This window comes from Electrona antarctica, assembly GCF_951216825.1.
Source record: "Electrona antarctica genome assembly, chromosome: 24".
Lineage (NCBI taxonomy): Eukaryota > Metazoa > Chordata > Actinopteri > Myctophiformes > Myctophidae > Electrona > Electrona antarctica.
This window is the reverse complement of record NC_136803.1, coordinates 2,461,222-2,479,265: the sequence shown is the minus strand read 5'-3', so window position 1 is coordinate 2,479,265 and position 18,044 is coordinate 2,461,222. Positions and strand designations below refer to the sequence as shown.

At 40.3% G+C, this 18,044-nt stretch overlaps 1 long non-coding RNA gene across 1 annotated transcript; it reads left to right on the top strand.

Annotated features, from left to right (window-relative positions):
- Positions 1–11,070: 11,070 nt before the first annotated feature.
- On the top strand, positions 11,071–18,034 carry LOC306917093. The gene is made up of 4 exons (XR_013789115.1): positions 11,071–11,168; positions 13,615–13,751; positions 15,955–16,008; positions 17,563–18,034. It is a non-coding gene; the product is annotated as an uncharacterized lncRNA (long non-coding RNA).
- The last annotated feature ends 10 nt before the right edge of the window (positions 18,035–18,044 follow it).

The following is an 18,044-nucleotide window of genomic DNA, read 5'->3' as shown; positions in this document are numbered from 1 at the left end:
CCACACATAAGCCCTTATTGGCCCCCCACACACAAGCCCTTATTGGCCCCCCACACATAAGCCCTTATTGGCCCCCCACACACAAGCCCTTATTTGCCAATGACACTTATTGGCCCCCCACACATAAGCCCTTATTTGCCCCCCACACAAGCCCGTATTGCCCCCCCACACAAGCCCTTATTGGCCCCCCACCACAAGCCCGTATTGCCCCCCCACACAAGCCCTTATTGGCCCCCCACATAAGCCCTTATTTGCCCCCCACATAAGCCCTTATTGGACCCCCACACATAAGCCCTTATTTGCCCCCCACACATAAGCCCTTATTGGCCCCCCACACATAAGCCCTTATTGGCCCCCCACACATAAGCCCTTATTGGCCCCCCACACACAAGCCCTTATTGGCCCCCCACACATAAGCCCTTATTGGCCCCCCACACACAAGCCCTTATTTGCCAATGACACTTATTGGCCCCCCACACATAAGCCCTTATTTGCCCCCCACACAAGCCCGTATTGCCCCCCCACACAAGCCCTTATTGGCCCCCCACCACAAGCCCGTATTGCCCCCCCACACAAGCCCTTATTGGCCCCCCACATAAGCCCTTATTTGCCCCCCACAAAAGCCCTTATTGGCCCCCCACACAAGCCCTTATTGGCCCCCCACACAAGCCCTTATTGGCCCCCCACACAAGCCCTTATTGGCCCCCCACACAAGCCCTTATTGGCCCCCCACACAAGCCCTTATTGGCCCCCCACACAAGCCCTTATTGGGTGCCCTTTCCCAAAAAAAAAAAAAAAAAAAAACCTTTTTTTTATGGAAAGGGCACTTTCTGCAAAAGGGCAGGTGCTCAAGCCCCCCTAGCCCCCCCCCCCCCCCTCTGCACGTGCCTGCACACACACACACACACACACACACACAGTGGAGCAATTTCTGCATTGTGTTTTGTACAAACTCCATGATGTAATCTCTTTTCGTGTGCACGTGTGTGTGTGTGTGTGTGTGTGTGTGTGTGTGTGTGTGTGTGTGTGTGTGTGTGTGTGTGTGTGTGTGTGTGTGTGTGTTGTGTTTGTGTGTGTGTGTGTGTGTGTGTGTGTGTGTGGGGGGGGGGGGGGGGGGGGGTGCGCGCGCGTGTGTGTGTGCGGGGGGTGTGCGCGCGCGTGTGTGTGTGCATGTCTGTAAGAGAGCCTGCCAATGGAAACAGTTCTCTGTGAACGGAAGGGAACCCTTTATTGAGCTCACACACACACACACACACACACACACACACACACACACACACACACACACGCACACACAGCCCTGGTGAAGGCTCCAAACAGAGGTCAAAGGTCAAGTCCAAGCAGTAACACCTGAGAGACTGCATGTTTCCAACTCCAACAGAGTGCAACACACTAGCATTGAAGTTCAGCACAGTTGGCTGATCAGCCGTTGACGAAACATTGTTTTTGCACATGCAAAGCAGCCTCTGCACTGCTGGTTGGCAGCGTTGCCAGGTCTGCTTATTATAAGCAACTTTGGGCTTGTTTTCCTGCAAAGTCGCTTGTATTATATTCATAGTTGCGGGTTGCTTTTGTTTGGGCTTTTTTTCCCAAAATGTCGTTGCTTATTTGGGCATACTTTCAAGAGTTATTTTTTTTAAATAGCTGATGTAATAGTGGTGAAGCCGGTCGCTTCTTCACCGGAGTCTCCGTATCTATCTTTTCTAAAACAAAACACTTAAACCTCTCCAATTAGAGGAACTTGCCCTAGCCTCGATGACGTCCTTACATGTGTATGCAAAGGCTCAATTTATGTAATTTAGATTTAGACATAGCACTCTATAGCGTATTGATTGATTGGAATATTTATTAACAGTTTGCAGAATTACAGTACATTTCAAGCACAATTCATCAAAACATTTAGAGACGTACAAATAGACACTTCTATAGACTATAGTCTATAGACTATAGACTATAGTCTACTCTATCTAAGGGATGAGGTCAGATAGAGTTGCTGGCCGGCTCCATATACTCAGATCTAGGAGATGATCCATTCTTCTCCATGTATGGCTATCCAGGATTTGATGAGGTCAGTGATGTGATCTTCATATGGAGACGGCCATATATGGAGCGTATCATGGGGCGTGATGGACTGACTGACATGAGGAGTGACTAACTAACATGAAATGCAGGTTTTCATTGTAAACTGCAACTTAATTATGTAAACTAGTATTCTATTCTCCACATATCGCCTGCTTTGTTCTCTTTCAAAAGGAATGAAACTCGAACTCGATTTGGACCGAGAACTCTGCTGCTAAAAGTGTCTAACATTCTTTAATAATACACTTTTAAAATAAAGGAAAAACATAACATTGATGTAAATCAATTGAACTAATACAGTGTGCTAAATATTACTGTGTTCGTGTTTAGTACTAACCTGACTCCGCCAGATGGGGCAGCAGAGTACAGTGTACTCTCTGCTGCCCCATCTGGCGGAGTCAGGTTAGTTTAGTACAGCACTGAATATAAACAGATGGTCTGACTCCATTCACCTGTTTGTATTAAATGTTTTTGTCGCCCTCATGTGGACAAAAGGAATCAATACAAGTGGATTGATTGATTGATTTAAATGTTTATTAACAGTTTGCAGAATTACAGTACATTTCAAGCACAAACTCAATACAAAGACTGTTAACTGTGAGTGGACAACCCAATTAAGCATTACACTTGTTTACAAGAGGGTCCACCTTTGTTCAATTCATCAAAACATTTAGAGACGTACAAATAGACACTTCTATATATAGTCAAAGAACAGAACAGGAATTCATCATAAGGGAGGTAAAAAGGGAAAAGAAACATATCCAGTGAGGGGGAGAAGGGGTGGGCAGTGGGGGGGGGGGGATTCAGATTTTACGGAGGCCAGTTTAGAATTGCAGCCGTCCGTAGGTGCCCTTTGAGAGCGGTTTTGAAGGAGTCAAGGGATTCGCATGTCTTAATGACTGTTGGTTCCACATTTTGGTGGAAGTTGTTAATAAATCCAATTTTCACTCAGTTAATAAAATAAGAACGAGATGACGCAAAAGGATGTTAGTTACAGGTTACTTTGTAGATGTAGTGGGTTGAACTTCACCAGTTGCCCCTAGCAACGCAACGCAACGCCCTCCTCATCATCATCAGGCTAATTAATATGAGCCGTGAGCGGCCGGCGTGTAGCTGGTATTGTCTGTGCAGGGGTTGCATGCTTTCTTTTCGCAGATAAGTAAGCCTGGGACCGAGGCTTGATTAAGGTAGCGTACATGCGCCTAGGTGTGTTCAATGTGTATATCGCTGCTTAGCGTACGTCCTTTACGTCCCATACTATTACCCTAACTCTGCAGGTGCTCTCTGCAAACCCCCGCTTACCTGTTTGCCTCGCCAACGGAGGCAATCCCCCCCACCGCCCACCCCCTTTTCCCCCCCCCCTCACTGTATATGTTTCTTTTCCCTTTTTACCTCCTTTATGATGAATTCCTGTTCTGTCTATAGAAGTGTCTATTTGTACGTCTCTAAATGTTTTGATGATTTGAACATGGTGGACCCTATTGGAAACAAGTGTAATGCTTAATTGGGTCGTCCACTCACAGTTAACAGCCTTTGTATTGAGTTTGTGCTTGAAATGTACTGTAAAACTGTTAATACATTCTTCAATCAATCAATCAATTGGTTCAGACCTCCCGGCCCGTGGGCATGGTGACCTCCCGGCCCGTGGGCATGGTGACCTCCCGGCCCGTGGGATGGTGCCCAATGCTTTTGTGTATGTACTTCTTAAAGGACCACTTCACCACTTTTCAACATCTCTTCATATAATTGGTCCTCATTAATGTTCATGATAAAACACCACCATTTTTTCCTACTCATTCTGTGTCTCATAGGAGGGCTTTGGGCAGTTCGGACACCCGTCCACCAGTGACATCATCATTTTTTTTTAAACAAGATTTGTTTTAAAATATATTTAGATTTGTATTATCGTGAGAACGATGGCTTCAACTTTTGCATTGCAACTTTTCAGGAAAAGAAAGCCTGCCGTTTCTATTAGCTTGGATTCACCATCGATGATGTCACTGGTGGACGGGTTTCTGAACTGCCCACAGCCTTCCTATGAGACACAGACTGAGTAGGAAAAAATGGTGGTATTTTATCATGAACATTAGGTGAGGACCAATTATAGGAAGAGAAGTTGAAAAGTGGTGAAGTGGTCCTTTAAGGCAGGAGGTAAGGCAGAGTTGCGCTGCTATATTATCACTTGGAAGTTATTTACCAGTTATTAACACAGCGAACGCTAATCGCGTATCAATACGTTATCAATTAATCAAACGTCCGGTGCGAACCACGTATCCATACGTTCTAATCACTTTTTTATTGCATACTTTCATTCATCTTTTTACCCACCCGGACAATGAAGAACCATCCCCCTGTCATTGCTGCTTAGTCCCGCTCACGTGATCAGAAAAAAACAAAAAAAACAAAAAACCCCTCCCCTCCTGAAAACAGGAGGGCGGGCCGCTTTACGTGTAGAAGCCAGTGTAAAATGGACGCGCCCATGCAATGATCTAGTCTAGTGTGTGAAAAGAATCAAATTTCACCTAACCTCGCCTCACCAGGCTTTCCTCCACCTATTGGCTTTCACCCAACACTATAATACTCGATTCCCCCCTCCCCTCCTGTTTCTCCAGGAGGAGGATCTTGTGAGATGGGGGCTCTCTCTGTCTCTCGGAAAAAAACATGATGAACGGAACGCTGCCTAAACACATGCACCAGATCGGCATTGCAATGCATAACGTCTGCAACACACATGGACAGATGCATGTTTCCTTCTTCATACTGTAGCGACCAAACGATCCCCGAGCCTACAATACTACGAACTAACCACAGTATCGAGGGGCCGCCACGACAACAGTCAGTGTTCCGTTGGTGGATCACGTATCGCCATGCAGAGCCGTCATAATCGGAGATCGCTCGGACGTGTGATTGTAACGCTTTTTTATTCATTATAATTGTAGTGATAAGACCGCAATGAACGCATCGGGGACGTAATCGACCCGGGTGTAATGTATAACGAACTTTTCCGCGTCCTAAACTGTGGTGTTGTGATCTGTGGAAGTCATTTTTTCCTTGTCGACATCACAGCCGGGTGAAGCCTTTTTTTTCTCCATCGCCCCCAACCTGCATGCCCAGGCATGTTCCCCTATACTAGCTTGAAAAACAAAATCAGCTGATGATGACAACGCGTCTCACCGTTATACTATAGTTCTGAACCGAACGGTGGAATGGGACTTTTTATAGCCGTACGGATCAAGACTTTTGCTGCCCAATGTGCCCATGACCCCCCCCCCCCCCCCCCCCAATGTTTTGCGATCAAGACAATGAAAGCAGTGAGATAGGCGAGGCAATCATCCTCATCTAAAGAAAGCAGAGTTATGAAGGTTTATAGTCAGACATTGACAGGCAGATATAACAATAAACACAATAAATATGCTATACATCCTATACACCGAATGAAAGCCCTGAATGTGTACTTTTACGAGGAAAAGAGTAAACATTGATCTTATGTACAGTTTGTCATAAATTGGTTACATTGCACATTGCGCCCACCAGATATATATAGAAGACATGGACCCGAACTCAATATTCACAAAATAAGGCCTATAGCGACATATAAATACTATATACCGTATGAAACAGAAGACTCTCTGCTTTCATAAGAAAAAAACTTCTACTGTAGTAATAATAAAAATCACACCCATGTGAAGTGAGTGGTGCAACTCTGTCCCATATTCTGTTCTCTGCTTATTCAATACAGCTCGCTATATACGGACTGAGGCAGAAAGTCATGTAAACCTTTTATTTACAGTTTGGTCTGTAAACTTCTACTGTAATAATAAAAATCACACCCCTGTGAAGTGAGCGTTGCAACTGTTCTGTACTTATTCACTACAGCTCGCTATATACGGACTGAGACAGAAAGTCATGTAAACCTTTTATGTACAGTTTGGTCTGTAAACTTCTACTGTAATAATAAAAATCACACCCCTGTGAAGTGAGCGGTGCAACTGTAGAGAACAGTTGCACCGCTCACAGAAACAGCGAGTTGAGAAAACAGGCTTAAAAGGTTCACTTCTGTGGTCTCTAACATTACACCTAGTTACATGTTTAAGCATTTATTTCATATTTACATGTCTTCTGTTGTCTCTAACATTACACCTAGCTACATGTTTAAGCATTTATTTCATATTTACATGTCTTCTGTTGTCTCTAACATTACACCTAGCTACATGTTTAAGCATTTATTTCATATTTACATGTCTTCTGTTGTCTCTAACATTACACCTAGCTACATGTTTAAGCATTTATTTCATATTTACATGTCTTCTGTGGACTCTTAACATTACACCTAGTTACATGTTTAAGCATTTATTTCATATTTACATGTCTTCTGTGGTCTCTAACATTACACCTAGTTACATGTTTAAGCATTTATTTCATATTTACATGTCTTCTGTGGTCTCTAACATTACACCTAGCTACATGTTTAAGCATTTATTTCATATTTACATGTCTTCTGTGGTCTCTAACATTACACCTAGCTACATGTTTAAGCATTTATTTCATATTTACATGTCTTCTGTTGTCTCTAACATTACACCTAGTTACATGTTTAAGCATTTATTTCATATTTACATGTCTTCTGTGGACTCTAACATTACACCTAGTTACATGTTTAAGCATTTATTTCATATTTACATGTCTTCTGTGGACTCTAACATTACACCTATAGCTACATGTTTAAGCATTTATTTCATATTTGCATGTCTTCTGTGGACTCTAACATTACACTATAGCTACATGTTTAAGCATTTATTTCATATTTACATGTCTTCTGTGGACTCTTAACATTACACCTAGTTACATGTTTAAGCATTTATTTCATATTTACATGTCTTCTGTTGTCTCTAACATTACACCTAGCTACATGTTTAAGCATTTATTTCATATGTGCATGTCTTCTGTTGTCTCTAACATTACACCTATAGTTACATGTTTAAGCATTTATTTCATATTTACATGTCTTCTGTTGTCTCTAACATTACACCTATAGTTACATGTTTAAGCATTTATTTCATATTTACATGTCTTCTGTTGTCTCTAACATTACACCTAGCTACATGTTTAAGCATTTATTTCATATTTACATGTCTTCTGTTGTCTCTAACATTACACCTAGTTACATGTTTAAGCATTTATTTCATATTTACATGTCTTCTGTGGACTCTTAACATTACACCTAGTTACATGTTTAAGCATTTATTTCATATTTACATGTCTTCTGTGGTCTCTAACATTACACCTAGTTACATGTTTAAGCATTTATTTCATATTTACATGTCTTCTGTGGACTATAACATTACACCTAGTTACATGTTTAAGCATTTATTTCATATTTACATGTCTTCTGTGGACTCTAACATTACACCTAGTTACATGTTTAAGCATTTATTTCATATTTACATGTCTTCTGTGGACTCTAACATTACACCTAGTTACATGTTTAAGCATTTATTTCATATTTACATGTCTTCTGTGGACTCTAACATTACACCTAGTTACATGTTTAAGCATTTATTTCATATTTACATGTCTTCTGTGGACTCTAACATTACACCTAGTTACATGTTTAAGCATTTATTTCATATTTACATGTCTTCTGTGGACTCTAACATTACACCTAGTTACATGTTTAAGCATTTATTTCATATTTACATGTCTTCTGTGGACTATAACATTACACCTAGTTACATGTTTAAGCATTTATTTCATATTTACATGTCTTCTGTGGACTCTAACATTACACCTAGTTACATGTTTAAGCATTTATTTCATATTTACATGTCTTCTGTGGACTCTAACATTACACCTAGTTACATGTTTAAGCATTTATTTCATATTTACATGTCTTCTGTTGTCTCTAACATTACACCTAGTTACATGTTTAAGCATTTATTTCATATTTACATGTCTTCTGTGGACTCTAACATTACACTATAGCTACATGTTTAAGCATTTATTTCATATTTACACGTCAATTTCAGCTCTGCCGCCATTTATTTCAGACATGCTCTAGTACCTATGTGAAGAGTATGCCTGTGCTATTAACTCTTTTTGGATAAAATAAATACATCAGTTTTTCTCCTGGTGAAAAGCTGGAGGTTGCACGATGACAGGCTCTCAGTCAAATCGTGTCACATATGGCCACAGCTACATGACAACAGGTGGGTAGTGAAGGATCTTGATGTGATGTTGCAGAATGAAAAACAGGGAGCTCTCTGTCTACCGAGCAATCTCCCTTCATACTCTCACCTTATATGGTCATGAAGTGTTCTTACTCTATATATGGTCATGAAGTATTCCTACTCTATATATGGTCATGAAGTGTTCCTACTCTATATATGGTCATGAAGTGTTCCTACTCTATATATGGTCATGAAGTGTTCCTACTGTATATATGGTCATGAAGTGTTCCTACTGTATATATGGTCATGGAGTGTTCCTACTGTATATATGGTCATGAAGTGTTTCTACTCTATATATGGTCATGAAGTGTTCCTACTCTATATATGGTCATGGAGTGTTCCTACTCTATATATGGTCATGGAGTGTTCCTACTCTATATATGGTCATGAAGTGTTCCTACTCTATATATGGTCATGAAGTGTTCCTACTCTATATATGGTCATGGAGTGTTCCTACTCTATATATGGTCATGAAGTGTTCCTACTCTATATATGGTCATGAAGTGTTCCTACTCTATATATGGTCATGGAGTGTTCCTACTGTATATATGGTCATGGAGTGTTCCTACTCTATATATGGTCATGAAGTGTTCCTACTCTATATATGGTCATGGAGTGTTCCTACTCTATATATGGTCATGAAGTGTTCCTACTCTATATATGGTCATGAAGTGTTCCTACTCTATATATGGTCATGAAGTGTTCCTACTCTATATATGGTCATGGAGTGTTCCTACTGTATATATGGTCATGGAGTGTTCCTACTCTATATATGGTCATGGAGTGTTCCTACTCTATATATGGTCATGAAGTGTTCCTACTCTATATATGGTCATGAAGTGTTCCTACTCTATATATGGTCATGGAGTGTTCCTACTGTATATATGGTCATGAAGTGTTTCTACTCTATATATGGTCATGAAGTGTTCCTACTCTATATATGGTCATGAAGTGTTCCTACTCTATATATGGTCATGGAGTGTTCCTACTGTATATATGGTCATGAAGTGTTTCTACTCTATATATGGTCATGAAGTGTTCCTACTCTATATATGGTCATGAAGTGTTCCTACTCTATATATGGTCATGGAGTGTTCCTACTCTATATATGGTCATGGAGTGTTCCTACTCTATATATGGTCATGAAGTGTTCCTACTCTATATATGGTCATGAAGTGTTCCTACTCTATATATGGTCATGGAGTGTTCCTACTCTATATATGGTCATGAAGTGTTCCTACTCTATATATGGTCATGAAGTGTTCCTACTCTATATATGGTCATGGAGTGTTCCTACTGTATATATGGTCATGGAGTGTTCCTACTCTATATATGGTCATGAAGTGTTCCTACTCTATATATGGTCATGGAGTGTTCCTACTCTATATATGGTCATGAAGTGTTCCTACTCTATATATGGTCATGGAGTGTTCCTACTGTATATATGGTCATGGAGTGTTCCTACTCTATATATGGTCATGGAGTGTTCCTACTCTATATATGGTCATGAAGTGTTCCTACTCTATATATGGTCATGAAGTGTTCCTACTCTATATATGGTCATGGAGTGTTCCTACTGTATATATGGTCATGAAGTGTTTCTACTCTATATATGGTCATGAAGTGTTCCTACTCTATATATGGTCATGAAGTGTTCCTACTCTATATATGGTCATGGAGTGTTCCTACTGTATATATGGTCATGAAGTGTTCCTACTCTATATATGGTCATGGAGTGTTCCTACTCTATATATGGTCATGAAGTGTTCCTACTCTATATATGGTCATGAAGTGTTCCTACTCTATATATGGTCATGAAGTGTTCCTACTGTATATATGGTCATGAAGTGTTCCTACTCTATATATGGTCATGAAGTGTTCCTACTGTATATATGGTCATGGAGTGTGGGTCATAACCCAAAGAATAAGGTCATGAATACAAGCGGCCGAAATGAGTTTTCTTTGACGGGTGGCTGCATGGCACCTCCCTTAGAGATAGGGTGAGAAGTTCATCTCCCTTAGAGATAGGGTGAGAAGTTCATCTCCCTTAGAGATAGGGTAAGAAGTTCATCTCCCTTAGAGATGAAGTTTAGTCACACGAGAGAGATTCGGAGTAGAGTCGCTGCTCCTTCGCCTGGAAAGGAGACATCTGGTTAGGATGCCTCTCGGGCGTCTCCCACTGGGAGACTGGGAGACCCCCGGGGCAGACCAAGGTGCAGTTGGAACACATCAACTCACTGGCCTTGGAACACATCAACTCACTGGCCTTGGAACGTCTCGGGATCCCCCAGGAGGAAGTTACTACAGTTTGCTGTGGAGAGGGAAGTCTGGAGCTCTCTGGTGGATCTGTTGCCCCCGTGACCCGACTACGGATAAGCGGTTGAAGATGGATGATTTTGATTGATTGAAGAATTTATTAACAGTTTGCAGAATTACAGTACATTTCAAGCACAAACTCAATACAAAGGCTGTTAACTGTGAGTGGACGACCCAATTAAGCATTACACTTGTTTCCAACAGGGTCCACCATGTTCAAATCATCAATGGATGGTGAAACGGTGAGACTTGGGTCAGTAACGTCTCTTCAGTAAACATGATTTATTAGAAGCGGTTACTTGAGTAAAAGTACAAAAGTATTGGTATCAAAATGTACTTAAAGTACTTAAAGTAAAGTAGAAAGTACACTCAGTATTCAGAACGTCCCATTTCACAAGTTTAAAATATTTATAGGTGTTGTTGCATGTTGTTCCCACCAGTGGGCGCCCTACACTATATATATTGAGAAACTGCTTCCTGTTCTGTAAGCTTCACTTCCTTCCAGGTCATTGATGGTTGCTGAGAGAACAAGCTGTTAACTAACTGGTATGAAAAAACACATTTCCATCATTCATAACAGCTAATGAGCCATTATATTATTATTAGTATTACATCATTCATAACAGCTAATGAGCCATTATATTATTATTAGTATTACATCATTCATAACAGCTAATGAGCCATTATATTATTATTAGTATTACATCATTCATAACAGATAATGAGCCATTATATTATTATTATTATTACATCATTCATAACAGCTAATGAGCCATTATATTATTATTATTATTACATCATTCATAACAGCTAACTATGCCATTAATTATTATTATTATCTTATATTGGAGTCCAGACTGTGATCCTGAAGCAAAGAGAATTCAGTCAAGTTTAATGTTGTGAATCCACACTAGGCCCAAAGCCTGTTGCTAATGCTAACCATGTCATAACATACTTCATTTGCTTGTTTGAGTCCAGATACTTGATAAAAACCACACCAGAGAATATTGTCTTGGTGTTTTAATCATACTTTGGTGCAACACTGTAACATTGTAGTGATGTTTATGAAGAAGTGTGATGCTAACCAAGATGCTAACTACTTAAGCATTGACATACTTTGTTTTTGTGATTCTGCCTCTATTTTACTATCTTACATGCCTATGTTTTGAGATTTTGCCTTGTTTATTGGCTTTATTGTTGATTGCTTGTTCTGTGTTCTGTTCAGCACCTTGTGACTTTGCTTTACAAATAAAATCTACTTACTTACTTACTTACTTAAGCTAGCTAGCCTTGGTTACTGAGGCAACAGCATGGCAAAACATTAAAGGGTCATTCTGCTTATTTTGTTGACATGATCAACACTTGTTTGAGTGTCTTAAAAGGATCCCTGGCTAATAAGACAAATATGCCTTAAAACATTATTCTTGCCCTGCTCTACAACTAAAATAAAAACACTTTCTTAAATAGAGAATCTTTCACTCAATAGGAACTGCTCCTATCGCAAGTTGATGATGTCATATGTCCATAATGGTCTAGTCCTATGGAATGTATGGAATGCATATGCTAATAAAAACAATTTAATACTTCCTAAGGTTAATATGAGTAAAGCAATATTTTATATACTTTTTATTAGCATGTGCATTCCATACATTCCATAGGCATATGACATCATTCCATATAGACATATATATACATCTTATATATGACATCAACTTGCGACAGGAGTAGTTCCTATTGAGTGAAACATTTTCTTTTTATGAAAGTGTTTTTATTTTGTAATTTTAGTTATACTGTAGAGGGGCAAGTATAATTTTTTGAGGCATATTTGTCTTTAGCCAGGGATCCTTTTAAGACACTAATGGTGTGTTGTAGTCAGTGGTGTAAAGCAGGGGTATTTATTCAGTGGTCCTTCAGGGGGTTCCAGGTGGTCCCCGCCAAATGGACATTAAAGAAAATGAACCCTTGTGGGTCCATTTGGTTTCATTTCACACTCTCCTCTCCTGCATCAGTTAATTTATACTAAGTCTACACAATTAGAGAATGTAGAAGAATTGTTATTTTGATCAACGTTTGCCTTACTCTCTGTATCTCTCCTGTGGTACCAACATTAATACATAATACATAATACTCTCTGTATCTCTCCTGTGGTACCAACATTAATACATAATACATAATACTCTCTGTATCTCTCCTGTGGTACCAACATTAATACATAATACATAATACTCTCTGTATCTCTCCTGTGGTACCAACATTAATACATAATACAGCCTTACTCTCTGTATCTCTCCTGTGGTGCCAACATTAATACATAATACAGCATGGAATTGTGGACAAAATCTTATCCAACAATGACACCAGAAATATTCTACATTTTGGGAGAGGCTACATTTCATCAGATCCATTTGGGCTCAAATGTAGAATAAATAATGGGCCTTGAAACCACTGGTGCAAAGTAACTAAGTACATTTACGTACTGTAGGCCTACTTAAGTATAATAATGTTGAGGTATTTGTACTTTACTTGAGTATTTCCCATTTCCAATACTTACTCCAATAGAAGAGGCAAATATTGTACTTTTACTCCACTACATTTATTTAAAAACTTCTGTTAACTTTACCTCACTTCTTTTAACTAAGATACGAGTTTGGTTGTTAAAGGTTGGCATTGTTTAATTTGTATTCTTTTTTTGGCGTGGCGCTAGTTTATTTAATTATGTTTCTCACTTCAGTCAGGGAAAGTTGATGGAGTGACAGTCATGACTCATGGCATAAATAGTACAGTACACAGTACATGTATACTGTACAATAAATGCATGTATAATTTAATATATGACACAAGATGTACGCGGTTATAGATTTACTCTCTCGATGTTGAATTCCGTTACGCCGCATTCAAAGGTGTGTGTGTGTGTGTGTGTGTGTGTGTGTGTGTGTGTGTGTGTGTGTGTGTGTCTGTGTGTGTGTGTGTGTCTTGTCTTGTTTGTGTCCAGACTTCAAGGAGGCGCTCGGTCTCTTTGACAGAGCTGGTGAGAACCTGGTGGCCGATATCTGTAGTGCTCTGGGCAGCTGGGCCAGAACCCCACCAACAAGGAGGTCACCACCATCCTGGGAAACCCAACCGCAGACGGTAAGAGGCCACACACACACACACACACACACACACACACACACACACACACACACACACACCCCTACGTACAAACTAAAACATGCTAATACATAAATACATCAAGTCGTCAAGAATCATACGTAAGCTAAGAACAGTGGAATATCTATATAATGAAACTATGCGTAAACATACACTATAGAGTGCTACAAAAGGAACAACTGTCAGTTAGAAACCTTGTATATTATTTTTTTTAGGTCATCTTTTGATGCTTATTTTATACTTTGTGATAAATGATGATTTGGAACTAGGGTTAGGGTTAAGGGTTAGGGTTAGGGTTAAATTGTGACTGGGGGTGCTATGGAGGAGCTGGCTATAGAGTGTCGCAGTCCCGCCCCCTTTCATGACGACGCCAGGCCCAGGAAATGAATCACAATGCATTTTTCCCATAGACATTTCAAAAAGTATTTATTTAAAGACCTAACCTTAACCCTAACCCAAATCATAACCCAAATCATACACAATATTTTGGACCAAACAAATAATTACATAGAAGAAAAACAACAAAAAAAGTGTTGTAACCTGCCGTTTTTTTCTACTTTCTAATTCTTTGTTTGGCCCAAATTGTGTTTGTTGTCATGATTTGTCACGACAAGAGTTGGCTTTGTCCGCGACGTAAACGTCTTCAAATAAATACTTTCTGAAATGTCTATGAGGAAAATGAACAGAGAATCATTTCCTGGGCCCTGGTAGGGGGCGGGACTGCGCTCTATTTAGAGGGGGGGCTAATGAATCAATGAATCAATGAATTGAGTCAGTCAATTTGGCTTGTTTGGAGGGGGGCTAAGCCTCCACCAGAGGGGGCTAAAGCCCCTCCTTACCCCCCTGGAGCCGTCCCTGATGAGGAATCTATTTTTGAGTGGTGTAAACCACTCCTACAACTGGCTTTGTTATTGAGTGGTGTACAACTGGCTTTGTTAGTTTGTCTGTCTGTCTGTCTGTTCGTACCAAAAAATGAGCATGGTTGCTATGGTCACCCAGTTCACACAGGTGTGATTTCATTACGTCAGACATTACGTCAGACCACAGCTGATCAGTCTATCAGACCTTACACCACTCAGTTCACACGGGTGTGATTTTTTAAATATAACACTACCTGGTTTACCTGTGATCCTAGTTAACTGAGACACTACCCTGTTCCTGGTTTACCTGTGATCCTAGTTAACTGAGACACTACCCTGTTCCTGGTTTACCTGTGATCCTAGTTAACTGAGACACTACACTGTTTTTATGTGATCCTAGTTTACTGAGGCACTCAACTCGGTCTCACCCAAAGGGTAACCCAAAGGGTCTAACCCAAACACAGTGAAATAACACAGATTGGCAATTCTGTACATACACTAACACTACTAGCCGTTGAAAGCCACGCCTCCGCCGCGGTCAAAACAGTAGTAGTGTAATATGTACGGATTTTGGGGTTTACTAGTCGTGTGTGTTATTTGAACGTGTTTGGGTGAGATCGGGTTGGAGGCACTACACTGTCTCTATGTGATCCTATAGTTTACTGTCTATGTGGTCCTATAGTTTACTGTCTCTGTGATCCTATAGTTTACTGTCTATGTGATCCTATAGTTTACTGTCTCTATGTGGTCCTATAGTTTACTGTCTCTATGTGATCCTATAGTTTACTGTCTCTATGTGATCCTATAGTTTACTGTCTCTATGTGGTCCTATAGTTTACTGTCTCTATGGTCCTATAGTTTACTGAGGCACTACACTGTCCCTATGTGGTCCTATAGTTTACTGTCTCTATGGTCCTATAGTTTACTGAGGCACTACACTGTCCCTATGTGGTCCTCCATTGCTCTGGTTTGTTAGTTTAAGTGGTGTTTAATATACTGCTCAATATACCACAGTAACTTTGGGTCCTGGACCCCCCTGTTGACCTCTGGGGGGTCCAGTCCAACAGGAACGCACCTGCCGCCCCGTGTCCGAAACGGTACTGTACTGGCACACCCGAAATCACCATATATACAGTTAATATGTGCGTGTGTTTGTGTGTGTGTTGCGCACAGGTGGTGAAAAACAACCATGCTGTTTCCGTGCTCAGACGCACCCAGCCACCCACCCAGCCACCCACACACATTATCATAGTCACTTAAGGAAGTGGTTACACCACTTAAAATCTCAACAGTTTTTCTCTCTCCACTACTCTGCCACTCAGGTTGTCTTCTCACCACCTCAAGCTATACCCAGACTGAGCTTCTCTTATTTCCTGGTAAGTCGTGGATCTCTTGGCAAACGATGTATTGTACGTTTGGAAACATTAAAGTTCATAGACTTGGCTGGCAAATGATTTACGTATTAGTGCTCTAAACAAACATTAAAAGGTCCATAGACTTGGCTGCCACATGTGATATGACTAATCTTCAAAAGACATGCATTGGGGATGAATGACATGATGAATGGATTATGTTAAAAATCTAATTTAGATATCTTGCTACTTGAACATTCATTGTTCATTGGTTATCTGGCATTTCAATGTACTGATACAATTGTGTCGCAGATCAAACTTCTGCATAGATTTCATAGATTCCACAGACTTGTTTGAAAGTTGTGTTGGATTTATTTTAATGTGTATTTTCTAAATGTTTAAGAGGTCATTAATATGTCCGTACACGGACAAATGTGTCCATGGCAAGACTTGGTCTTGTCCGTGGTGAATTTTCTGTTTTACACACCATTATAATGTTAGGCCGATGTTGTTATTGGTTTACGTGTGATCCTAGTTAACTGAGACAATACTACTACTACTATTTTTTTCAACCGGGTCACACAGCCACACAGCTCATTATTCTACTGTTGAAATGAATGGATTATAAATATAACTGTGTGCTTCGCTTTGTGTTTGACCTCAGTGGAAAACACCAGACCCTGCCTGAGGGTAATAATTTAACCATATATATATACTGTAAATTACCAAAGTCCTGAAGGTGCCATACAGCTGAGTTCTAACCACATAGCAGTGGACAGAGTCTACAGCTGGCATAATGTAATTGTGAACCACATAGCAGTGGACAGAGTCTATAGCTGGCATAATGTAGTTGTGAACCACATAGCAGTGGACAGAGTCTATAGCTGGCATAATGTCGTTGTGAACCACATAGCAGTGGACAGAGTCTACAGCTGGCATAATGTAGTTGTGAACCACATAGCAGTGGACAGAGTCTATAGCTGGCATAATGTAGTTGTGTCGAGGCCGGGCACAGGACTCGTTGTCTACTAATCCAATAGTTATGGAATAATCACTAAGAAAATGAGCTATTGCAGACCTAGTTTTGCTCCAATGTTCTGTCCATGTCACTGACAGAGTCACTGTGCCGTGTAGTACCAAGGTACCGCACCAAGTTGTCATACAGTGGAAGTTTTACTCATAGTGCTGGCGGCGCCACGGTCATCGACTTATCGTGTCATACAGTGGAAGTTCTACTCATAGTGCTGGCGGCAGCTGGAAGAAGGTGTCATACAGCTGAGTTCTACTCAAAGTTCTGGAGGTCCTGAAGGACTTCACGACATAGTGACTCTGTCAGTGACACGGGAGAGAACATTAAGCCAAACTATGGCTGCAATAGCTCATTTTCTTAGTGATTATTTCATAACTATTGGATTAGTCGACAGGGAGACCTAGACACAACTGCATTATGCCTAAGTCCACTGCTATGTTTTTTCTCACAATTACAGTATTCCAGCTAGGGATGTTAATTGTTATGTCTATGTAACTAAATCTTTTGCTTTTATTTATTTTTTTCTGGGTTGCCTGATGCATCATGAGGACACCTCTACACCAGCAGTGGATCGAGAAGAGTACCTGAAGGGCTTTACCCAAATTATGTACAGTGTCTCGCTGTTGCAAACATAGTGGATTTATACCAAAAAGCATGTTTTTGCAATAGGCGCCCCCCTACGGATGGAATTGCTTAAACCACCATGTGAATGAAATTTGGGGTGGACTTTGGAAGCTGCTGAACGATATACGGACTATTCTGCGTGTGGTGTGTTTTAATCGGATAGGTCATACGGAATGCAGGGAAAGTTAATTTTTGATTCAAGGATTTAAAAAATCATGAAGGATACTACACTGATGGTAGATCTTGTGATATGCTAGCTTATCCCTGGAATAAAAGTTATGTGTTGAGATAAGCTATTCATACAAAAATGTAAAAACATGTCACCCAGGTATAAGGATACACTTTAAGTACTATTTAACTGTTTTTGCTGAACTGTAAATCTGTATAAAAAATACAAAAACCCTGT